This window comes from Papio anubis, chromosome 6, assembly GCF_008728515.1.
Source record: "Papio anubis isolate 15944 chromosome 6, Panubis1.0, whole genome shotgun sequence".
NCBI classification, from domain to species: Eukaryota; Metazoa; Chordata; class Mammalia; order Primates; family Cercopithecidae; genus Papio; species Papio anubis.
Window position 1 is genome coordinate 14,034,174 of NC_044981.1, and position 26,681 is coordinate 14,060,854.

A 26,681-nucleotide genomic window follows, 5' to 3' on the forward strand; every position below is an offset into this window, starting at 1 on the left:
GTGTTTGTTGAACTGATATGGTTTGGCTGTGTCCCCACCTAAATCTCATCTTGAATTATAAGCCCTGTAATCCCCACATGTTTTGGGAGGTAATTAAATAATGGGGGCTGTATCTCGTATGCTGCTCTCGTGATAGTGAGTGAGTTCTCACGAGATCTGATGGTTTTATGCACTGTTTTTGTTTGCGGGAGGTTTGACAGTTTATACCAGGAGTAGGGAAAGGAGTTGAAGATTAATTGCTCACCCTTCTAAGCTTTTAAAGCTAAAAACATTTATTTAGGAACTCAGACGAGGAGGAATGGGGAGCTCTTATTATAGAAGTCCTAGCCTGCACTGACTCATCCATCTTAAGTACTCATTAAATATTAGACGTGATGATTGTTTATTGAGCGCAGAATTGGAGAGTGGCACAAAGATGAATAGTCTATGGTCTCTGCTTTCAAAGATCTCGGAGTCTAGCCTTGATGACGTAATCACAGTGAATGTGACAAGTGTTATATAAGAAGTTCTTAGGGCATGTGGCAGGGGGAATGTATAAAGGACCAACCCAGTCTGACCAGAGATGGTATGAATGGGGCTAGTTACCTTCCCTGACCAGGTCATTAATTTACAGGGATTGGGGCATCATTGCTTGTATTGGTTTGTTTCAGATTGGAAGAAGGAGAAAAGGCTGATGCATGGTTCCCAGGATGCTGAAGGGAAAGACAGGAGTGTGGAGGGGAAGGCATGGCTCCCTTGGCTGCCTGGTCTGAGAGGTTGGACCTACAGTGAGAGGAAATACAACCAGAGGTGAAGGAGGGTCAATAAGACTTGGAATACACGTAGTGGGGTGTTTCAAGGCCCTTGCAACCTAATAAGGCACAGAGCGGAAGGACAGCCATTTTCCCATGGTCTGCCATATGCCAGAGCAGCCCAGGGAAGCAATTCGGACCAGGAAGTGTTGAATTTTCGCAAGGCCATCTGCCATCAGGCAGAGAAGGGTGCCTCCTCGAGGAGACGTAGATTATCAGAGACTGAAGTTCACCCATGGAGGTGTTGCTGAGCTCCTTTATGAGAGCCCTTGGGGACACACAAAAATAACCAGGGGATAATTTGAGGGTGGACTTAGTTCTAGAGTCAGCGTTTAAGAAGTTGATAAAATTCAGGTAATCGTGATCCAGTCATGCATCACTTGGCAATGGGGATACGTTCTGAGAAATGCATCGTTGGGCGATTTTGTCATTACACGAACATCATAGAGTGTACCTACACAAACCTAGATGGTATGGCCTACTACACACCTAGGCTACATGGTATAGGCTATTGTTTCCAGGATACAAACCTGTACAGCACGCTACTCTACTGAATACTGTAGGCAATTGGAACACAATAGTACTTATTTGTGCATCTAAATACAGAAAAGATACAATAAAAATATGCTGTTATAAGCTTATGGGGCCACCTTGGTATATGTGATCTGTTGTTGACTGAGACATCATGGCTGTTTCTGTTCTAGGAATACAGAGAAAGTAAAAATCCGTGAGAACGTCCTGGTAGATGGGGCTACAGAAATGTGTAAAAAGGACATTATGAACGGGGCTTCAAACGTTAAGTAGGAGTTTGTTAGGTTGACATGGGTTGGTGAGTATCTCAGATAGAGTCAGTATCCTTTCTAGAGTATCTCCCTTGCACCTTTGCACCTTTCCCCCAACACCCAGTATTAACTCATTGCTTTCTTGTGCCATCTAGTTATGCTGGGGGGAGCAGCGTGGTCCTTGGGGTCTCTCTCCTGCTCAGTCTTCTCATAGTCATGCCCATGACGTCCATTGTAGACTGCTGGCCCTGTGCTTTTCCACTTTACCATGGGTGGGGCATAGAGTTGGCCCCAAATGCTAGAACAGGGAGGAGACATCTCTGTCCATCTATGTCCATATTAGAGATTCATATATGCACATCTAAGGGAGAGTGATTCTTATCACTTGTATTGGATAGCAATACAAGTTCCACTTGAAGGCCCCTGTTATCTCTTTTCTTTACCGCCAGTGTCATGGTTAGACTGCTGGGCTGGGTGGACAGGCATGGAGAATGGGTGGCGGAGAATGCTGGATTACCAGATAGCGCAGGGCGGGGCAGGTGAATGAGGGGAGCTGAGATGGACCAACCAGCAGCTTGTGGGGCAGTACACAAACACTTTCAGGATGTCGAAGGCGGGCTTCAGCTGCTTCTCCTGGGGAGCCTCCAAATCCAGAGGCATGATGGCCGCACATCACATTGATCTGTCTGGTGCTATCAGGAGGGGCGTGATCATTTTTGTCCAAACCTGTCAAGAAGCACATGAATCTAATAGGCTGCCCAAAGTGAAGCAGCAGACTTGGGAACTTGAGTCCCACCTTTGATTCGCCATTGCTCATGCAGATGGGACTCAATCTGTTCCCTAGAAGGGCTCTCAGGGGAGCCCGGCTTTCCTTTTCTACCATAAACCCTAGCTTTCTTCACACTTAGACCTGGGGATTTGGTGAATATCTGCAAAGATAAGAAGATGCCCTCTTTTCTGTCAATCCTCTGATATCCTAGGTTTTGCAGGGAAGCAGAGCTAAGAAAGCGTGTGTAGATTGTGGTCACCTGGGTGATGTCTTGCACAGGACTCTACACACACACAAACACATGGTAGGAAGTGAAGGGGCTCCATTTTGCTAAAGCAAACAACAACTATCTCTGTGCAGTTGCTCTGTTGGTCAGGCAGCAAATGGCTCTGCCACACAATTAGAATGATATAACCATTTTCTTTCAGTTTGCATGCCTCCTGCTGTTGCAGCACCTGTTCAGGAGACCCTGGGGGTTTTCCATCCTTGTACTCATAATCCTGCAGATTTGAGCTATGGACTATGCTCATTTCCCCCACTTTGGCTTCATGTAGTTTTTTTTGATGTGTGGAGGAATTAGAGAGTGCCATGTAGCTGTGCAGGGTGAACATCAGCTCATTAAACTTGCCAAGAATTGGACAGTCCATGAAGATTAATTATTGGCTCTGCCTTTTATGTGCTCTGTCATTAGGCAGACATCTCTGTTGCTCTGAGAAGTTAATACAAATACTTAAAGCCAACTTTTCCTCTCTTTGGAGGCTATTCCAATAGCTTCCTGCTTCTCAAAACATAGAAGACGCTTCACTGAGTGAGCTCAGGAAGGTCCCAGCAAAGCACTGTGGAAGAAATCGAGGGTGGGGTCAGGGAGCTGGGACTCTGCCTGGGGAAAGGGTGATCCTGTCCATCTCAGCTGGGGCTCTTATAACTCCCCTGCAGTGTTCCTGCCCAAAAAGTCAGAAGAGCCTAGAACCTGTGCTTGTTAACAGGCATGTTGATTTCAACGGAAGAAATAATCCCCAGGAAACCTATTGCATTGAATTCAAATGGATTTGTTTCTGCTGTGCTATTATTTAGTTAACTAAACACAGACTTCTGCACATCAGAAAGTGAAAATGTACATTTTTGAAAGACTCAGATTTGAACCACTCAAAGCCAACCAATATCTGTATTTGGGCCTGGTTGATTGGGTGGGGTACCACGTTTTTTTGCTTTTGCTTTTTAGTAGAAGAGGCAGTGTCTTTCACATGAGTTATTTGTAAAATGCCCAAAAAAAAGCTGTTTAAAATGGTATTTAGGTTCCTAGGCTAGCCCATAATGCTTGTGTAACCCATGCATGCTGAGCCACACAGCTGCTGCTTCGTTGGTCTACTGGAAACACATCCTACATCCTTTGTTTTGTAGCAGTGGCAGCCTGTGAACTCTGGAAAGGGTTATCCCTGGCCCACTTACCCCTACTGGTCTGGCACACATTCTAGGTCCAAATGAATGGACTGGATCAAGTAGAGTCCACATGTCTTTCGCTCACTCTTTGAGCATACAGCCTGTTCCAGCCACTGCGCTAGGAGGTTAGGATACTGAGATGAATAAACTGGACTGCTGCCTTGAAGGAGCCCATGGGTTCGTGAAAAAGGTAGATGAGTCAATCAGCTGTTTCATTGCAGTGTGAGGCTCAAGCTGCTTTGGGAGCACAGAAGGGATTATGTCCACAAAGATGCTCCTGGTTAGAAAGAAGAAATCAAAGTAGGGAATGAGGCAGCAATACCCAAACAGCAGTTATTTCATGAGTGTAACTCATCAAATAGTAATTTAAAGAACTGAGTTTGCAGAACACTTTACATGCATTCAAATGAATTTGATCCTCGCACCAGCCATGAAAGGTAGCATTTGTATTTTACCCGATTTGTTTAGCATTCCCTAATTCAGTGCCCACTGTGTGCTGGCACTGTGCTAGGCTCTGGGAGAGCAGTGAACAGAGCCAGGTCCCTGCCCATGTGCACCTTGCCCTCTAGTAGGAGGCCAAGCTATCCTCCATTGGTGTGACTTCTCTGTGATCATACAGCTAGTTAGGGAGGCAACAGTTGGTACTGGGCCTTCTGTGCAATCGCCTTTTCCACCCTATAACTCACCCACTACATTGAGAACACATTTTTCTAACACTTTTTCCAGCATCCCCCAGATAACTCTGCTTGTTCTGTTGGCAACAATGACCAACACCAACAAGCAGAGGTTGTCACTAGGCATACAATAATGTGAGATTTCAGCAGTGCTTAAACTAGAAAACATTTCGGATTCCAGAACAATGGTGTACAGGAATGAAGAGGTGGGGGAAATATACCCTTTGAAGGAAGGGGAACATTTCCCCTTATACCCAGCTAATATTGAAAGCTTGGAAATGACTGAGTTAAGCCAGCCCACCATGTGCCTTATTATAGCTTGTTCCACCTATGGCTGCTGTCTGGCATTTTTTAACAATCATAGACATTTTCAGGATATATTAAGTCATTTTTATTTTACTGTTTGATATATAGCTGAAGTTGGCAGGATTGGCTTACTTTGCCTTTACTGGAGCACCACACAAAGTGTGCACTGATAAATGTTTGTTCAACAACTAGCATTCTAGGAAAGATACGTATGCAGATATATAAGCACATACATTTGTCATAAATTTTGCTGATACAAAGTGTGTAGCACACAATCACAAATAAGTATAAAGTAGGCAACACTCTTGATTATAAATTTCAACAGCCAATTGATTCTTACAAAAAAAAGGCTTTTGTTGATTTCTGCTGAACCGTTGTATCCATAGTCAACCTGTGGTTGTAATTCAACCATGATTTGACAAACATCAAACTATGAACTAACGTTTGATTACTACCCCATTCAGCAAAGTCACTCAAGGCATTAACAAATGAGTGTAGTTCTAACATGAATGCTGGTCGATGTTTTTGTTTACTCTGAATGAACAGAAGGAAAACCATCAAGATGTGGAAACTTCATTCATTAGTCAGTATGAGTGACGGTACTGAATTAGATCATCAGTATTTTTGAATCGGCTCTCCCAATAGTTTTGCATCATGAAAGAATATTTCCTCAATTTTTGGTGCTACTCACAATCTAGCAGCTGCAGATCCACTTTTAAGTCTTATGACACACTTTTACATTGATCTGCATCGTTAATATTTCCTGTCACCTTTTAAAGTATAGACAAGCAAGAAAAAAGAAGCCCTGACTTTTAGTGTTTGCCATTTTTTGTGGTGTAAATACTCCTCATATGACTGATTTCCAACGTGACATGACTGAGCACATTGACGGGAAGAGATGTGCGTACATATCATTATGTAGTACTTTGACAATACAGGTCCAATGGAAGAAAATAACTCCCAGAGCATAGGTAATAACAAAATATAGTAAATTTATTAGAAAGAGATGCTTTGAGTATTTATCATCTTTGTTTTTAACATAATTTATTGCAATTTTATGTAATTTAGATTTTTGGTTTTTGTTTTTTTTTTTTGAGACGGAGTCCTGCTCTGTCACGCCGTGAGCCACCGCGCCCAGCAATTTAGTTTTTAATAATAGCTGTATTTAACGATCAGCTTACAAAATCCTGAAAATTTAACAATCAGTTCCCATGGGCTAGTACAAACTGGCTCTAGCACCCCACTACTGTCTGCATATCACTCCCATTTAAGTGGAAAAAATTAGTTTCTTCTCATAAAGTGCTGTGACACTTACCTTCTAAAATGAAACTTATGGCTGGGCGCAGTGGCTGATGCCTGTGATCCCAACATTTTGGGAGGCTGAGGCGGGTGGATCACGAGGTCAGAAGTTCGAGACCAGCCTGGCCAATATGGTGAAATCCTGTCTCTACTAAAAATACAAAAATTAGCCTGGTGTGGTGTTGCACACCTGTAATCCCAGCTACTCGGGAGGTTGAGGCAGGAGAATTGCTTGAACCCAGGAGGCAGAGGTTGCAGTGAGCTGAGATCATGACACTGCACTCCAGCTGGGTGACACAGCAAGACTCTATCTTGAAAAAATAATAAAATAAAACAAAATAAAATGAAACATATAAACAGGTGCCCTATATATGTATGTCGAATGAATGAATTTAGAAGAATATTTAATCAAAGCATGTCTTGATTTTTACAAAATCATACAACTGAATATAGAATAACTACATCTGAACTAGCAAATACTGTACTTACTGTAATTAGTCTCTGTTCTCTGCTACAGTGTGATTTTCCACCCTTCTTCTAAAGGTACAGCTTGAATTTTGAAACTAGATCCCTACAATTTGATCCTATCTTGTTTGACTTGGAAGAATAACTCATAACGAAGCTGATTTTTAAAATACTGGTACGTTCCTTAAGACCCTGAGTGTGATGTCTGCTCAGGTGAACGTCTGCTAATTAGCTAGCTGGGATCTGGTCCTTGGGGGACTTGTTTTACCAGCTGCTTCAGGTTGTTTACACTATGAGACACTCACCTTTATCCCTGCAATTAATTAGGGGTGGAGCCTTCACAGTCTTGCTTTTGATTCACAAATGACAAACAACTTCCCCCATCAGCACACTCCTCTCCACAGTGTTATTCTTCTGTGAGTGATCTGTTTGTGGGTTACAGAAGGCAAGTCTAGAGCTGTACTGAAGTCATTGCTTTGCAGGCACAGAATAAGGTAGCCATCCATCAGATGAGCAGGGACCTGTGGCACAACTCTTCGTCTTTCACTTATTCCAATTAATTCTCACTCATTCAAATAATTAATAAGTAAGTACCAAGTGCCCACCTGGAATCTGAGCAGTGTGATTATTATTATTATTATTTTGGAAACAGAGTCTGGCTTTGTCACCCAGGCTGGAGTGCAGTGGCATGATCGCAGCTCCTTGAAGCCTCAAACTTCTAGGCTCAAGCAATCCTCCTGCCTCAGCCTCCCGAGCAGCTGGGACTACAGGCGTGCACCACCACACTTGGCTATTTTTTTTGTATTTTTTCATAGAGACAAGGTTTCGCCTAGGCTGGTCTTGAATTCCTGGTTCAAGCGATCTGCCCACCTCAGCCTCCCAAAATACTGGGATTACAGGCATGAGTCACTGTGCCCGGCCATGAATTCTTAATACTTAAAAAACTTCATTGACTTTTTCTTACAGAGGCAAAGCATAGTCGTTGACTGTAGAAGACAGTAATGAAATATATATAAGCAAAGACAAAAGAAAAAACATCCATAATTCACTATCTCAAAGATGTTCGCTAAGTCTTCCAGACTGTCAGGCCTCTGAGCCCAAGCTAAGCCATCATATCCCCAGCGACCTGCACGTATACACCCAGATGGCCTGAAGCAACTGAAGATCCACAGAAGTGAAAACAGCTTAACTGATGACATTCCACCACTGTGATTTGTTTCTGCCCCACCCTAACAGATCAATGTACTTTGTAATTTCCGCTACCCTTAAGAAGTTTCTTTGTAATTCTCCCTGCCCTTGAGAATGTACTTGGTGAGCTTCACTCCCTGCCCCCAAAACATTGCTCTTAACTTCACTGCCTATCCCAAAACCTATAAGAACCAATGATAATCCCACCACCCTTTGCTGACTCCTTTTTCAGACTCAGCCTGCCTGCACCCAGGTGAAATAAACAACCATGTTGCTCACACAAAGCCTGTTTGGTGATCTCTTCACACGGACACGTGAAACACAGACTTTTTAGTACCTGTATAACATAAGGTTGCAAAATTAGGCCCTTACTTAGGTTGGGGATTTTTTTAACTTAAAAATATATAATGTAAAAAAGTTACTTAAAAACTTTTTAAAAATGTATTTTAGTGATAAAGTTTTGCTCTGTCTCCCAGGCTGCAGTGCAGTGGTGCTATCGCTCACTGTAACCTCTTACTCCTGGGTTCAAGCTATCCTGCCTCAGCCTCCCGAGTACCTGGGACTGCAGGTGTGAGCCACCGAGACCTACTAAGATTTACTTTTAGTGAGGCTTTAACGCTAGTTAGTCCAAGGAGGAGACAAAATGTTCCTTTAGACTCATTGTCTTAAAGGGAAATGAAGTGACCCTTTTTGTAGTCCTGTCCACTCTGGAAGGGCAGCACTGGTGCGGAAGAAACCGAGTGGCCACCACAAGCCCTTCTGCATAGAATATGCTGTTCATGGAATAAGGCAATTGGAGGCCTTGGAATCTTGTCATTGTTTTCTTGTGGTGTCAATTGGATTAGAATCTGTAATTTTGGAAATTAGACTGTTGTTAATTAATGCATATTTCTGTAGTTGCTTCCTTTAGCTTAGTGGTAAAATTTTTGGCCAGGCGCAATGGCTCACGCCTGTAATCCCAGCACTTTGGGAGGCTGAGGTGGGTAGATCACAAGGTCAGGAGTTTGAGACCAGCCTGGCCAATATGGTAAAATCCTGCCTCTACTAAAAATACAAAAATTAGCCAGTAAAAATACAAAAATTAGCCGGGCATGGTGGTGGGCACCTGTAATCCCAGCTACCTGGGAGGCTGAGGCAGAAGAATCCCTTGAATCCCAGCTACCTGGGAGGCAGAGGCTGCAGTGAGCTAAGATCGCACCACTGCACTCCAGCCTGGTTGACAGAGTGAGACTCCGTCTCAAAACAAACAAACAAAAACAAAAAAAAATGCATGGTTGTGGTATTACCCTGTGCTCAGAAGAAACAGAAAAGAGCTTTAGCAGCATCATTGCCTTTAAAATAGAGGGAGCAATGATCTCCTGGGACCCAGCCAGGGGAAGAGGCGGCCAAGGTCAGAGTTCTCCTCTGAACAACTCTCCATCTAATGGATGCCTGTAGGCATCGCAGTCTCCTTTTGTCTCAGAGCAAATTGAGAGATGCTAAGATTAGGCTCTGAGCTCAACTGTTGATAAAAAATAAATAGAGGGAGGCAGGCAGCCTGGGGTGGGGTGGGGGTGGGCTCCTTCACAGAAGCTGGTGAGCAGCAGGGAGGAGGCACGCTCTCCCCACCTCTGTCCTTCCCTCCACTGCCCTTCCCCCAGGGGTCATAGTCCACACCACTAGCACCTGTAGCCTAGGCCTCTGTTTCCTCTGAGCTGCTGACATTTGTAGCCAGCTTCTTACGCAGCAGTTCTACCTGATATCCCGCCACCCTCTTCACACTGAACGATGAAAAGGGAGCTCATTGCTACCCCACATCATCAACTCCCCTCCTGCTGTAGGTCCCCTCTTTTTCTTTTTACTGTCTCTACAATCTATCTCCACTGTCTGCCCCACTGCTACCAGCTTGGCTCAGGCCCTCATGATTTCTCACCTGTATTAGCACAATCCCCTCCTTTGAAGACACTGTCCCTGCCTGCAGCCCGGCCCCTCACAACGATCCATGTTCTGGTGAGCTGGCTACAGCCTTGCTACTGCATGTGGGGTCCCCAGACTGGCTGCTTCAGCATCACCCGGAAATGTGTCAGAAATGAAGAATCACCGCCCCCATGTTCTCGATTAGTGAGGGTCCTGTCTGAAGACGGAAAGCCCATTAATTTGAATAAGGAAAATTTGATATAACAAATGGGCAAATGGATAAACAAATTGTATCCATTCATGCAATGGAAACTTATTCAGGAAGCAATATGAATGAATCCCAAGGGCGTTATGCCAAATGAAACCCTCAAGTCTCAAAAGGTTATAGGTAGCATGATTCTATTTATAGGGCATTCTAGAAAAAGCAAAACTTTAGGACCAAGTTCAGTGATTTCCAGTGACTAGGAGGAGGGGGAGGATTTTATTACAAAGGGACAACATGAAGGAATTCTGGTGGGTGTGGAAGTGCTGTGTACCCTCATTTTTAGGTTGGGTACACTTGTCTACACTTGTATTAAAACTCATGGAACCGTACACCAAAGAAAGCCAAGTGGACTTCAGGTAAATTAACAATAATAAATATTGTAGTGCATTATAAACCATTGAATAAAATCAGAAACCATAGTGCATATTAATAGAACTAAGTAAATATAAAATATCTTCCCCCAAACACTACAAAACGGGGAAATATTAACTTTATAGTGGAGAAGCCTGGTCAACCCACTTTAATAGAGTGATTAAAGGTAACATCATCAGTAATATACTAAGGAGAATCACTTGCCATCTGATGAGATGCAACGTGAAGATCACAGTCAGGGCCAGTTTCATGGACTTCTGCAGTAGCACAGGGCCCAGTGCTCAGAAGGGGCATATGTTTGGTTTAATGCTTTGCTGTCACTTTCTTGAAAGTCTTAGTAATTTTTTAATGAGGGGTCCATCTACAGTATTTTCATTTTGCAGTGATCCCTGCATGTAATGTAGTTGGTTCTGAACACAGCATCCTTTCTGTGATTTTCCTGCCAGAGATGTGTAACCTGAATTTGATCATGGTGAAACATCAGGCAAAGCAAAATGAATGGGCATTTTACAAAATCAGTTGCTTGGTCCCTTCACAAGTGTCAAAGTCACGAAAGTCAATGCAAAATGGAGGACCTGTTTCATGTTGGAGGATGCTAAGGTAACATGACAAGTAACTGCAATGCAGGTTTCTGTATTGGGTCCTTTGGCAACAAAAGTGTTGTTGGGACAGCTCATGAAACTTGACTGAGGTCTGAAGATGAGATAGCAGGAATGTACCAGAGTCAGCTTTCCTCTCCTGATGGTTGAATTGTGATTGTGTAGGAGAATGTCCTTGTTTGTCAAACTCCCAAACTTCAATATTTAAGGGTGATGGGGCACCATGTGGGTGTCTTACACCCAAATAGTTCAGGACAGAAATTCATTGTGTTCTTTTGGCAACTTCTCATGAAGTTTGAGGTCGTTTCAAACGAGAAAGAGTGATGGGGAGGAGACAGAGTGATGGGGGAGAGGGAAGGTTTCTCTAATGAAGTGACATTTGACCAAGACCTGAATGAAGTGAAAGAGCAAGTCACTGAGTATCTGGAGGAAGAACATTCTAGGCAGAGGGAACAGAATGCACCAGGGGAGTGAGGAGGGCACACGCCCGAAGTGTTCTGAGAAATAGCCAGGAGGCCAGGAGGCTCATGCAGAGACAGGGAATGAGAAAGTGGTAGGAGGTGAGGTCAGAGAGGTGATGGGGACCGAATCAAGTCCCAGCAAGGATGCTTGGTTTTGTTTTCTGTGCTGGGAGATATTGGAGGGTTGGCCAGAGAAGCGACATGACACGACTTGTATTTTACAAGGATGGCTCTGGCTGCTGTGTGGAAAATAGATGACAGAGAGGCAGGGGTGGAAGCCAGGACACCAGTTGGGAGACTGTGGGAACAATTCACTCTCTGGTGGATAACTGTGCTGCAGGAACCTCCAGGAAGACTGTGAAGACACTGCCAGCCCACAGCACAGAGCACTGGGCTGGCTCTGCCTCAGCAGCAGTGATGCCATCTGACCACTCCTCCATCTCATGCCTGTCCTCCCTTGGAGGCCTGCCAAGAGGTGTCCGGCACAGAAGCTGCTCGTCAAAGGGCATTTCTGATCATGACTCGCTAGAAAGGTTGAAAAGCCAGCTGGTTGCATTTTTAATTGAATATTTCATTATTTGGCACAAGTGCTAAAGTGTCTTTTAAAATTAATTATTATAGAACCAAAGACAAGCTCAGGGAGAAATAGTGTAACTGTCAGATTTTGTCTTACTGCCTGGAGCTGCCTGATGACTCCAGGCCCTTTTGTCCTGTGCAGAGTTTGCATCCTCAATGGCCTTGAATGAAAGGGTCTTGAGGTTTTATCTGGTCCTACTCAACAACAACAAAACAACAACAACAAAAATTTGAGCATTGACCTCTGATTTTTGGACCCAAAAGGACTTTGGTGGAAAACGATTCCAGTCCCCTCTTTTTCTGGATCCATCAGATGAGTGATACTTTAGAATTCAGTTGTTTTTGTTTTGCTCCCAAACTTATCCTCATAAAGTTCCAGTGATAAAAAGATATGGACTTAGGTGCTAGGAGTTGTGTTCGGCTTTCTTCTTGGAACACCCAGTGGTCTTAATGACATATCTAAAAGGCAATTTCATATCATTTTTTGTTTGGACAAGAATGATGCTTTAATCTATTACATCATTCTTTTCAAACATAAATATCCACATATGGTATTATGTGTAAAACACACATTTTTAAAATCCAAGAGCAGGGTTACACTTGAAGAGCAACATTTTAAAACTGTTTCTTCCTTACTTTTAATAAATGCATATCTATTATAAAGTGCATTTCCAATGTGATCCTAAGCCTCTGTGATAGTTAATCCCCAGTTTACAAAGCAGAGATCCAGTTTGGTTAGAGGATGCTTTGCTCTAGGTCAGAGACAAAGCCAGTGACCTTGGCAATGAAGTAGCTAGTTAGAGTTGAGTAATTTCCAGGTCAGCACAAGAGATGATGCACTGCCAAACAGAGCTGAGGTCACTGATTTTGTTGGTTTGATAGTGACTGAAATGGTTTTTATTCATCCCATAGTGCCTGTTCTTATATTCACTGAGAAGGATGGTTTATGTTCGAATTTTGTTTGAAGAGATTTATAGCATTCAGAGGGTAGAGATGAAAATATGATCTTCTCCTTAACTTTTAGGATTATAATTCTGGGGAAGATGAATGATCATTTAATTCTAAAACACAACAAAAAATATTTAAGCTTTAATGTAATAGCATTGCCATGAATTTAATCTTTCAAACAATTTACACAAAATGTTAGGCATTGCTATGGTCTATATGTGACCCTCAAAATTCATATGTTAAAACTCAATCACCAATGGGATAATATTAAGAGATGGGGCCTTTAGGAAGTGATTAAGTCATGAATGGATTAATGCTCTGATAAAAAGAGGTTGAAGGGAGCATTCTAGTAGTGCATTTTTGCCCATTTCACCCCTTCCACCATGTGAGGATACAGCAAGAGGTCCCACACCAGACACCAGTTGCAAGTGTCTTGATCTTGGATCTCCCAGTCTTCAGAACTATAAGAAATAAATTTCTCTTTTTATAAATTACCCAGTTTCAGATATTTTGTTATGTCAGCACAAATAGATCAAGACAGGCATGCTTACAGCATGTTGTGATATGTCAAATTTGGAGTAGCTATGTCAAAAATCACGGGTATTTCCTGTGGCTATAACTTATGTTTGTGTCTTATTTCCTGAAACCATTCATAGATCTACTTACTTGGATCACATACTTCCAATACATTTTGTCACCTTAATAGACTGAATTAAAAAATCAAAATTTCTGGGTATTGATTATACTAGCCATGTGACTTTAAGTGTCTATGCATGTGAATATTCTCATTGGTGGGTCTAATTTTCGTCTATAGATTACTGCCATTTATGGTCTGAATAGTGTCCCCCCAAATTCATATGTTAAAGTCCTAACCCCAAAACCTCAGAATGTAACTGTATTTGGAGATAAGGTCTTTAAATAGGTAATTAAGTTACAAGAAGATCTTTAGGGTGGTTCCTAATCCAATATGACCAGTGTCCTTATAAGAAGAGGGAGTTGTGACACAGATATGTACATGCATAGAGGAAAGACCAAGTGAAGATACTGGAAGAAGATGGCCATCTACAAGCCAAGGAGAGAATCCTTGGAATGAAACCAGCTGAACTTGATGCTGGACCTCAAACCACCAAAACTGTTAGGAAATAAGTTTCTGTTGTTTAAGCCAACGAGTGTGTGTTACTTTGTTATGGAAGCCCTAGTAGATGAATATAGATTTTGGTACTGGGAGTGGGGTGCTGATATAACAAATACCAAAAAATTCAAAGTGGCTTTGGAACTGGGTAAGGCTAGAAGAGTTTTGAGGCCATATTAGAAAAACCTAGTTCCCCAAAGAGCCTGTTGATAGAAATATGAACATTAAATATGCTTCTGGTGAAGTCTCACATGGAAATGAGGAACATGTTTTGGGCACTGGAGGAAAGATGATCCTTGTTACAAAGTGGCAAAGAACTTGGCTGAATTGTGTTCTAGTGTTTTATGGAAGGTAAAACTTGTAAGTGACAAACTTGGGTATTTAGCTGAGGAAATCCCTAAGCAAAATGTTGAAGGTGTGGCCTAGTTTCTGTTTACCACTTACAGCAAAATGTGAGAGCACAGAGTTTAGCTGAAGAAGAAATTGTTAAGCAAAAAGGAACCAGAATTTGAAGACTTGGAAAATTCTCACCTATGTATATTGCAATACATGAAGAGTTAGGTTAAAAGAATATATTTAGGATGGTCTCTAATTCAATATGACCAGTGTTATACAGTATTGAATAACAATACTGCCTTTTATGTTACAGGATAGCTATGATGATCAAATGCAATAGGTTGTACATTACAATATAATAGGTTGTACTCTAAGAGTTTGGTAAACTATAAATTGTTCTACAAAGATAAGGTGCAACAAAGATAAGATGAGGCTTGATCTTTAAAGCCTCAATCCAGTTCTCTTTCTAATATAATGTTATCTCATGCCAAAGACTTCTAGACTTCCAGCAAATCAGATCAACAAGCATTTAATTAAATAATCTGAACAGCACATGAATAGATACAGTAAGATGGCCAGCACAGTAGCTAATGCCTGTAATCTCAGCACTTCCGGAGGCCAAGGCAAGAGGACTGCTTGAGGCCAGGAGTTCGAGACCAGCCTGGGCAGTATAGAGAGACCTCATCTCTACAAAACATAACAAAATAAAAAAATTAGCTAGGTGTGGTGGTGTGCACCTGTAGTCCCAGCTACTTGGGAGCTTGAAGTGGGAAGATCACTTAAACCTCAGAGTTTGAGGCTACAGTGAGCTATGATCATCACTGCACTCCAGCCTGGGCAATGGAGTCTCAAAATAAACAATAGAAAATTAGAAGAAGGCACAGTCTTTCCTCCATAGTATCTGGAAAGCAAAAAATAAACATATATCTCAGCTAATAAACTACACAGCAATCTTGGAATAATATATTTTCAGCTTTCCACATTAATTAATTGGTTAACCTCTAAAGCAAGTTGGTATTCTTCCTAGTATCTTTTGGGAAAATTACAAAAGCAAATTCAATTTAGAATCTTATAAACTTTTATTATTTTTTGTTGGTTTGGCACAGACACATTTTTTTTTTTCTTTATAACTTCTATTATTCTCTTAGAAGGGCCAGGTTTTCAAATCAGAGGCTGACATCACAGTTTGCAGCTCCTGCCAAACATAAAAGTTTCCAATGGAGAATATTTGCAAATTTGGTCACTGATTTAATTAAAAACGTTCCCAGGAAGTGTAAAAGAACAAGTTTTCAGATCTTTGTTTGCAATTGTGAAGCAGTCTGGAAGCTTGAGCAGTGATGTCTACCTTTGGTACAACTTCTTAGGAAGCTCAAAGCATGGAGCCTCCTGAGAGTGGAAAGCTTTCATCCTTTCGTTCCTCATTCAACCTCACCATTGCTTTTCGAAAGCCACATCTGCTGGAATATAAGGGCTAAAATTCTGTCTTCCCCTAGTCACAGGGGTAAAAACTTTCACAAAATAAATAATAATAATAATAATAATAAATAATTGGGGGCTGGGCATGGTGTCTCACGCCTGTAATCCCAGAACTTTGGGAGGCTGAGACAAGAGGATCACTGATGTCAGGAGTTTGAGACCAGCCTGGCCAACATGGTGAAACCCTGTCTCTACTGAAAATACAAAATTAGCCGAGTGTGGTGGCACATGCCTGTAATCTCAGCTACTGGGGAGGCTGAGGCAGGAGAATTGCTTGAACCCAGGAAGTGGAAGTTGCAGTGAGCCGAGATCATGCCACTGCACTCCAGCCTGAGTGACAGAGGAAGACTCAGTCTCAAAAATAAATAAATAAATAAATAAATAATGGGAAGAGAATAGAGAAGATAATTGAAGGACACCCAGAAACCTTTCCCATCATGTCAGAAATTTACCAGCTACATGAACATTTTCTTCTGAGACAGTATCTGCATGGATCATATCAACTGACTCATCTTCATGAGAGTAATTCTTTTTTTGTAAACCTTTTTGCTTTCTAAGGAATCTACTTTAAAGAAAAGATCCTTGGATACAATGGCCCCTTACTACAGTTCTGTGAGGTGTCATGGAAACGTAATCATACTCTCCATCAGTGATTTAAGGGAGTCCAATGGTGAATTATTTTGTAAAGTGTAGAATTTTCTTCCCATTTGAAGAGTCTCCCACTCACTTTTGAGTTTTAAGTTTGGATTTTCATGTATTTGTCTCAAAGTCAGAGACATAAATCAACACATGACCCCAAAGGAATACTGGAGGACTACACAGGGGTCGCTGGCAGAGCAAATCTGTTCTGATTCCACAGCACCCATCTCCACTCATGACAGAGCCGCAGTGTGGGACAGTGCCTCCGTTCCTATAAAGAAAGGCCACTCTCGCCGGGAGCGGTGGCTCACGCCTGTAATCCTAGCACTTTGGGAGGCCGAGGTGGGCGGATCACGAGGTCAAGAGATCGAGACCATCCTGGCTAACATGGTGAAACCCCGTCTCTACTAAAAATACAAAAAATTAGCCGGGCGTGGTGATGCGTGCCTGTAGTCCCAGCTACTCGGAGGCTGAGGCAGGAGAATGGCATGAACCCAGGAGGCGGAGCTTGCAGTGAGCCGAGATGGTGCCACTGCACTCCAGCCTGGGCGACAAAGCGAGACTCCGTCTCAAAAAAAACCAAAAACCAAAAAACAGAAGAAAGGCCACTCTCAGTATGTTTGGCTGTGCTGTCATGCACTACTACACACATCCTAAGAACCTCAGATACTGAAAAAAGAGAAGTTACTTTCCCAAAACAGGGTTTGTTCCTATGATCAGCTCATGATCCTCTCTCTCCCTTTATCTTTCTTAACCCTAAAAAACCAGTTTTACTATTCATCCATCCTAACAAGGTAAATTAGCCAAAACCTTACCACACCACCTTTACATTTTCATCTTCCCCCTTTTAGCTGCCTTTAGCAGCCTTATGGATGGGGTTTCACATCTCCCTATATTCTGTACAGGCTGTGTGTGTGCATGCATGTGCGTGTGTGTGATGTGTCTGTGTGTGTGTATCTGTGCCTGTATGTGTGTGTATCTGTGTCTGTCTCTGTGTCCCTGTGCATGTGTATCTCTGTGTCCCTCTGTGTGTGCGTGTAATCTGTGTGTTTCTGAGTCACTGTGTGTGTATCTGTGTTTGTCTCTCTGTGTGTGTATCTCTCTGTCTCTGTGTCCCTGTGTGTGTGTGTGTGTGTGTATCTGTATCCGTCTCTGTGTTCCTCTGTGTGCATATCTGTGTATTTCTGTGTCCCTGTGTGTATGTATCTATGTCTCTGTGTGTGTGTGTGTATCTCTGTCTCTGTGTCCCTGTGTGTGTGTATCTGTGTCTGTCTGTGTGTGTGTGTATCTGTGTGGAGGGGGGTGGTGGGTATGTGCGGTGTGTTTCTCTATACTCCTTTTCATTTCTCCCTAAGTGACTGTGCCCAGATAGCTTCTCTACTCCTTCAGATAAAAAGCAAAGGGCTTTGGGGAGGCTGAGGCAGGAGGTTCACTTGAGCTCAGGATTTAGAGACTAGCCTGGGCAACACAGTGAGACCTCATCTCTACAAAAAAACTTTAAGCAAAAATTTGAAAAAGCAAAGAGCGTTGGGTAATACTGACAGTAGTCACAGCTAGCGTCCACATGCAGCTTCCTGTGTATGTGTCAAGCAGCTCATCACCTGTGTATCTGTGGACCACTTTAATCCTCATCACAACCATACAAAGGTGGAACTATTAACCTCATTTTACAGATGAGGAAACGGATACGTAAACTCTTGTAAAGAAATCCAGATGAGACCGGGTGCAGTGGCTCACGCCAGTAATGCCAGCACTTTGGGAGGCCGAGGCGGGTGGATCACTTGAGGTCAGGAGTTCAAGACCAGCCTGGTCAAAATGGTGAAACCCCGTCTCTACTAAAAATACAAAAGTTAGCCAGGCATGGTGGTGCGTGCCTGTAATCCCAGCTACTCGGGAGGCTGAGGCAGGAGAATCGCTTGAACCCAGGAGGTGGAGGTTGCAGGGAGCCGAGACTGCACCACTGCACTCCAGTCTGGGTGACAGAGTGAGACTCAGCCTCAAAAAAGAAAAAACCAAACAAAAAGAAATCCAAAGGAACGAACAATGAAGAATACACTGCCCCTCAAATGTGCTCTCCTCTCAGGCTCACGTTCTTCAGTATATACACATATGCTTACTATAAGCGACTACTCTAGTACTATACATTACTACCATATCTTAGCTCATTCACCTTAGAGACAAATAGATAGTAAAATTGTTTTTTTAGAGTTAGGAAAGGAAAAAAGAAGAGGAGAGGGGTCATGAGTTGATTACATAAACAAAGCTTGTTTTGAAGAAGTAGCTTTTGTTTTCCGTGTGTGTGTGTGTGTGTGTGTGTGTGTGTGTGTGTGTAGACAGAGAGAGAGAGAGAGACAGAGTATGTATAGAGCACAGGTTTGGAAAAATCCCTCTACCATAAAATATTTCATTGCATCCTTCATGTAATGTATTCATGAGCCTGTAGCTTTCCTTCCTTCCTCCAAGGTAGTCACCGGGGACAACAGTCGTGAGTTGACCTGCTCACAGAGTGTCTAGGTGGCACTGGCACCCAGTAATCACATTAAAATTTTCCTTAAGGTTCTCTTCCGCCTCAAGACTTGAAACTTGGCAGCCTGCTACCTGGTAAAGCACACATCTTCGTGGTACATTACTGCCACCTAGAGCTGATATATTCAAACAGATTCTAGATAAAGCAAAACAGAACAAAGCAAAAGAAAAAGTCACGCCCAGCCCTGTCCTAAAGCAAGCCGTTTTAGTCCAAGCAGTTTAGATTAAAAATATAATGGACTTTCAGATGAAATTCCTTTCTTCAAGATGTCCAACTTCCCATCTCTGAAAGTGGGTTGCCATCCAATAATCCTAAAATTAAAAGGCTCAAATTTAGTAGCTCTCAAAATAAGGAAGAAGGAATTTAGAGAGAGAGACAGAGAGAGAACATGTTTTGAAAAATAAACCTTTGCAGTTGTAGCCATGATTTGAAAGATGAAGAGACTGAAGTTCAAAGCTATAGTGGATTTCTTTTTTTTCTATTTTTTCTTTTTTTTTGAGACAGAATCTTGCTCTGTCTCCCAGGCTGGAGTGCAGTGGCGCGATCTCGGCTCACTGCAACCTCCACTTCCCAGGTTCAAGTGATTCTCCTGCCTCAGTCTCCCAAGTCGTTGGGATGACAGGTGCCCGCCACCATGCCAGGCTAATTTTTTGTATTTTTAGTAGAGACAGGGTTTCGCCTGTTGGCCAGGCTGGTCTTGAACTCCTGACTTCAGGTGATCTCCCTGCCTTGGCTTCCCGAAGTTCTGGGATTGCAGGCATGAGCCACCACACCCTGCCTGTACCAGATTTCTTGAGTTCAAATCACTAGCAAGCAGTTCTGGCAAGATGGAATACAGGGTTCTGGTTTTTTATTCCAAAATGAAATCATAGCATAGAATCAGTGTAAGCCTTAACATAACTCCACAATTAATGGTGGCCTTCCAACTGCTCCACCCACAGTCCTGGGGGGCTGAGTCCATGTACTGTTCTGTGTGAAGGTCACCCTTGGTAAGATCTGGTGGCTTTGGAATTATTTCCTGGGAGCAGTGTTGGGTATACACCCATCTGTGCACATCCTCTCCCCCAACCAGCAGATGCTTGTCAGATAGTGGCTGAGGTTAGAAGGCAAAGTCTGTGATAGCGGAAGTGAGTGGAGACCCTGATCTACAAGGCCAAAGACCATAAAACAAGCTTTATTATACCGTGTTGTCACCCACCATTCCTCAATCTGGGAGGTGTAAGGAAGCTGTTCTTGTTAAGAGAAGATGTGGCCCTGATGGAGGAAAGGAAGGAGAGTCTGTTTTGTGATCTTTCGTGTGCTTGGACCTCACTGGAGAAGTCTATGGACCTATTCTTAAAATAATGGTTTCAAATGCATAAAAGGAAATACATAGGATTGTAAAGGAAACCAATTATGTGCAAGTGAAGTAACCACATTCTTAAAAAATATGTGATATTGTATTATATGTGTGTCTTAGTCATCTTGCTACGATAACAAACAAGCTGCCCATAGACTGGGCGGCTTAAGCAACAGACAATGATTTCTTATAGATCTAGAGGCTAGAAGTCCAAGATTAACATGCTGGTGAGAGACAGGACTAGCTGGATTTCCTAGGCTGACTAAGAATCCCTAAGCCTAGCTGGGAAGGTGACCGCATCCACCTTTAAACAGGGGGCTTGCAACTTAACTCACACCTAACCAATCAGGTAGTAAAGAGAGCTCACAAAAATGCAAATTAGGCAAAAACAGGAGGTAAAGAAGTAGCCAGCCATCTATCGCCTGAGAGCACAGCGGGAGGGACAATGATCAAGATATAAACCCAGGCATTGGAGCTGGCAATGGCAACCCTCTTTGGGTCCCCTCCCTTTAAGGGAGCTCTGTTTTCACTCTATTAAATCTTGCAGCTACACACTCTTCTGGTCCGTGTTTGTTACCGCTCCAGTTGAGCTTTCACTCACTGTCCACCACTGCTGTTTGTGGCCATCGCAGGCCTGCCACTGACTTCCACCCTTCCCGATCTGGCAGGGTGTCCACTGTGCTCCTAATCCGGCAAGGCGCCCATTGCCGCTCTGAATCGTGCTAAAGGCTTGCCATTGTTCTGCACAGCTAAGTGCCCGTGTTCGTCCTAATCGAGCTGAACACTAGTCGCTGGATTCCACGGTTCTCTTCCGTGACCCATGGCTTCTAATAGAGCTGTAACACTCACCGCATGGCCCAAGATTCCCTTCTTTGGAATCAGTGAGGCCAAGAACCCCAGATCAGGGAATAAGAGACTTGCCGCCATCTTGGGAGCTCTAAGAACAAGGACACCCGGTAACACTGGCAGATTTGGGTTGTGGTGAGGGCCTTCTATCTGGCTTGCACACCTTCTCCCTGGATCTCCACATGGCAAGGAAAGAGAGAGAGAGAGAAGAGGAGGAGATACCAGAGCACTCTCTCTCCCTGATCCTCTCTCTCCCCCCCTCTCTCTCTCCCTCTCTCTCTCTCTCTCCTTGCCTTCCTTAGGGAAACGGTTCATTTCTAGTGTTCAAGGCCAAATGAATCCTTTCGTAAGTAGAGTAAAAGTTAAAATTCAAAAGGGGAGAGGTAGAAATAGTTGGAAGGGTGTCAAATCTCAGTAGAAACATCTTTCTAAACTAGAAGCAATTTTTCTTGAACATTTTCAGTATCTAAACTAGTAAATGATGGCTCAAAATATCTTTTCAACCTTGCTAAGGAAAACAATTGACCAATTCTAGAGGGACTATTTTAAAGCCATTTCTTCGAGTCCATCCTGAAATTAAAACACTCAGGGAGATGTTCTAATTAAACTTTCTAATAAAAAGAAAAATGCCCTATATCACTTCATTTAGATGCTTCTCCTCCAAGTTAATAGTGTCATTGGTACCTTTTCAACATATGAGAGCTTAGGCTCATGGAAGGCCTCTAGTGCATGTACGCCTGATGTTCACTGTGGTCAGATGTCCACACTGGGGCTTTTCTGCAACAGGCATTCTTATGTGCCAGGGGGTGGGGAGGGAGGATGACGACTATGCTGGGAAGGAAGGTGGGCTCCTGGCTGCAGGCACATTCAGAAACCTGTTCCCCTCCATCACCTTGCCAAAAGCCAGGCCTGCTTTAATGAGGTGGGAGCAGGAGGGAAGTGAAGACTTATCACAAGGGAAGCAGATGGTGGACAGAAGAAGGCAGAGAAGGGCAGTTATGGAATGCATTTGGAGTTATAAAAAAGTTAGTTGTCACTGGGTGTGGTGGCTCGTGCTTGTAATCCAGCACTTTGGGAGGCCAAGGTGGGCAGGTCGCTTGAGCTCAGGAGTTCAAAGCTAGCCTGGGCAACATGGTAAAACCCCATCTCTACAAAAAAAAATACAAAAATTTAGCCAGGCCTGGTGTTCCAAGCCTATAGTCCCAGCTACTAGGGAGGCTGAGGTGGGAGGATCACCTGAGCCTGGGGGGTTGACTGCAGGTGATCCTCACTGTGATGTCACTCACTACACTCCAGCCTGGGAGACAGAGCAAGACTGCCTAAAAAAAAAAAAAAAACAAGTTGTGGCCTGGCGCAGTGGCTCAAGCCTGTAATCTCAGCACTTTGGGAGGCCGAGGCGGGCAGATCGCCTGAGGTCAGCAGTGCAAGACTAGCCTGGCCAACATGGTGAAACCTCATCTCTAATAAAAATACAAAACTTATTCAGGCATGGTGGCCCATGCCTGTAATCCCAGCTACTTGGGAGGCTGAGGCAGGAGAATCACTTGAACCAGGGAGGCAGAGGTTATAGTGAGCTGAAATTGCGCCGTTGCACTCCAGCCTGGGTGACAAAGTAAGACTCTGTCTCAAAAAAAAAGGTGGCCCCAGTGCTTTTTTATGAAAAGGGAAATTCTCTGTATGATGCAGACACACCCACTGATTCCCCTAATTTCAGCTGTTAGCAAGAAAAGCCAAGGGGATTTTTAAAAGCACAGGAGCCACATTCGGTGAATACACTGGGCATGTGCTCCACTCACCCCAGCATCTGACTCATGTTAACACACAAACCAACAAATTCTCCACCCAAAGCAAGAGTGCAGCCTGACCACAATGCCTCTTGGTTTTTAAGGGACTTTATCTTTTGAGAGGATAGACTCTAAAATAATTTGTACTGGCCGGGCATGGTGGCTTACGCCTATAATCCCAGCACTTTGGGATGCCAAGGCATGTGGATCACCTGAGGTCAGGAGTTCAAGACCAGCCTGGCCAACATGGTGAAACCCTGTCTCTACTAAAAATACAAAAACTAGCCGGGCTTGGTGGTGTGTACCTGTAATCCCAGCTACTTGGGAGGCTGAGGCAGGAGAATCATTTGAACCAAGGAGGCAGAGGTTGCAGTGAGCCAAGATCATGCCACTGCACTCCAGCCTGCGTAACAGAGCAAGACTCCATCTATAAATAAATAAATAAAATAAAATAAAATAAAATAAAATAAAATAAAATAATTTGTACTGAATAAATGAAGTCTAGCTCAGAGGATGTAAAAGCATAAACATTTCATTTTGGTAAACTCTTCTAGTTTTTGTTTATACATCAATATTTTAATGCAAATATAAACAGAATATACCTTTTTATATAATTTATATTGTTTCAGTATAATATGTACATTTTCTCATGATGGCCTATAGGCTTTGTAGTTATCAAGTAGCTGTATACAGAGAGATAATATACCATAATTTATTAATTATGCTGCCATTCTTGCATATGCATTTCTTTTCCAATTTTTTGCTATTTTGATGTTTTTCCTCCATAGAGCTTTTTCCTTCACTTGAATTAAGGAGGCATTTTTGAGATAAATTCTCAAGAATTGCATAACTGGAGCATGGGATATGAGTATCTTGTTTAAATGAATATATGTTATCAGTTTGCTTTGCCAAAGAGTTGTATAAACTGACAATATCAACAGCAATGAAGGGTGTCCTAATTTTATCATAAACTCACCAGCATAAGGTCCTGTCTTTAAAAACCTTTTGCTAATTTAGAAGATAAACGATGATTCTTTTAAAAATTTACATCAGCTTACTGATGAGGTTGGACATTTCCCCATATATCTGTTTCCTATTTGTATTTTTACCCACTACTTTAAAAGGACTTCTTAGTATATAGATACTAACCCTCTGCTATTCCTATTTGAGGTAAATAATTTTATTTTTTATTATAAAGAAGTATATTTTGCATGTTTGAATGTGTTAATTTTTAAATTAAATTGTTACTTTGTTACCAGAAAGGGGCCCCAATCCAGACCCCAAGAAAGGGTGTATTAGTCAGTTCTCACACTGCTGTAAAGAACTATCTGAGACTGGGTAATTTATAAAGAAAAGCAGTTTAATTCACTCACAGTTCCACAGGCGGTACTGGAAGGATGGTTTGGAGGCCTCAGGAAACTGGAAATCATGGCAGAAAGCAAAGGGGAAGCAAGTATGTCTTACCATGGTGGAGCAGGAGAGAGAGCTAAGGGGGATGTTCAGGAGAGAGAGCTAAGGGGGATGTTCAGGAGAGAGAGCTAAGGGGGATGTGCCACACACTTTTTTTTTTTCTTTGGAAACAGAGTCTTGCTCAGTTGCTTAGGCTGGAGAGCAGTGGCATGATCTCAGCTCACTGCAACCTCTGTCTCCAAGGTTCAAGTGATTCTTGTGCCTCAGCCTCCTGAGTAGCTAGGACTACAGGCACGTGCTACCATGGCCTGCTAATTTTTGTATTTGTAGTAGAGACGGGGTTTCGTCATGTTGCCCAGGCTACTCTTAAGCTCCCAAGTTCAGGTGATCCACCCATCTTGGCCTCCCAAAGTGCTTGGCTTACAGGTGTGAGCCACTGCACCCAGCCACTACGTACTTCTAAACCATCAGGTCTCATGAGAACTCACTCGCTATCATGAAAATAGCAAGGGGGAAATCCACCTCCATGAACCAATCACTTCCCACCAGCTCTCTCCCGCAACACTGGGGATTACAATTCAACATGAGATTTGTGTGGAAACAGAGGCAAACCATATCAGAGGGTTCTTGTACCTCTCACAATCTGTCTTTCCTGGGATTCTAATGTGCAGGTGAGTTTGATAACCACTAGGCTAGAGGAAATGTACTAGAACACACACACACACACACACACAAATTTAATGACTCAAAATGTGTCTTCTCAAAAGTATCATCCAATAATTTCATGTCTTTTTGTATAAAAGGTCACAGGGATAATATTTACTTCTAAGGAAAATGTCTTTTGATCATGGGAATGATCCAGTTAGAGGGAATCGCTCAACTAAAAGTCAAGGTCTAATTTATAAATGAGGTTTATACTCCCCTTTTCCCCATGGCTCCTTCTTGCAATTTAAATCACATAATGGATTGTCATAAATGGGATCATAGTTTCCTGCAGGGACCCTGATCTAATTATTGGTTGACTCTTGATTAAGAACCAAGCATGACATAAATTAATCAGAGATACAAGTAGCAGTCTGTCAGAATAACAGCTATTCTGTGGTTAAAATCTCTTTATTTCACATAATAAAACCACAGTTCAAGTCCAGAACCAGGGCCTCATGTGTTGTGTATTCAGGTTATACAAGAGATACCTAAACCTACATTAAACGAAGAGGCAGCACACCAGAACATAGCCCCACTGTGTCATAAACTTCATCAAAAACTAAACTATGCCAGCTGTGATAGTTACCTCAAAAGATTGTTCTGAGAATTATGATGGGAATATGTGTGTGAAAGAACTTATTGAAAATCACAATTATAACCACCGCATTTTTAGTTCCATTATCTGCCAGACCCTGTACCTGGCACTGAACAGACCTCACTTAACTTCGTTCTCATGGTAACACTTTGAGTGAGGAATTAACTCACCCCTGGTTCAAGGCTCCACTGCCAGGGAGCCGGGATACCAGGGCTGAACCCGGCCCTTCCTCCCACACATGTCCTTTCTATAAACCCTGCTCTGTCTTTTCCAAGTGCCATGCATCTAATCACAAGTATTGTGATTAGTGTTCTCTTAGAATACAGAAAGTTACTCACAGGATTATTTGGGAGGCCCAGATAGCTTTAACAAGCTGCCGAAAGAAGTTCAAGCTGATGGTTTCATTTTCACTCAGGAGGAACTTCTGACGCTGATTGGGGCATTCCGTCTTTCTGTTACCCTTGCAGTTGTTGTGATAGGAAAATGTTTTTGTATTTGATGATGAAAGTTGTTATTGAAAGAACTCAGATGTCAACTCTCTCTAGATCTCCAGGATATGAGTGAAAAAAGCAAGGTTTCAGAAACAATAAAATGCCAAGCTATATATAAGAAAGAGGGAAAACCCACAGAGTCCTATCTGCTTAATTTTTTATATGGTAGGATAAAGCAGAAACTAATAAAAGCAGTTACTTATCAGGGAGAAGGGACAGGTTGGAGAGGTGAGAATGGAAGCCGGACTCTCTGAGTTCACATTTTGTTGATTTGACTTTGGACTTATGTAAATGTTTTATATAATTACAAAATAAAAGTGAATAAAAATAGAAAACTATCCTTCAAAATCGAAAGTAAAGTGGAAAAAAAATTAACCTTGTTAATTTCTTAACCTCAACTCAATTTTGTTGAGCAGAAAGGTCAACCACATATAAAGGAACTATTTCATGTGACTTTAAAGTACTGTAATATAAATACATCCCCAGTGGATTATATCTTAATGGACCAAACAACTATAAGTAAATTTTAAATTGTGTTCAAAAATAATACTTATTAATTACATCTTTATT

General features: G+C 42.5%; 2 long non-coding RNA genes across 2 annotated transcripts in view; one reads left to right on the forward strand and one right to left on the reverse strand.

Moving 5' to 3' along the window:
* Window positions 1-7,676, forward strand: part of LOC110743038 — a 31,498-nt gene extending 23,822 nt beyond the window's left edge. Inside the window, exon 6 of the long non-coding RNA XR_002521432.2 lies at window positions 7,493-7,676. This is a non-coding gene — a long non-coding RNA (uncharacterized LOC110743038). The remainder of the gene's footprint in view (window positions 1-7,492) is intronic.
* On the reverse strand, window positions 250-26,173 carry LOC103883482. Its single transcript, XR_001901554.3, has 2 exons — window positions 25,959-26,173; window positions 250-4,059 (listed from the first exon to the last, which is right to left on the reverse strand). It is a non-coding gene; the product is annotated as an uncharacterized LOC103883482 (long non-coding RNA).
* Between the last annotated feature and the right edge of the window lie 508 nt (window positions 26,174-26,681).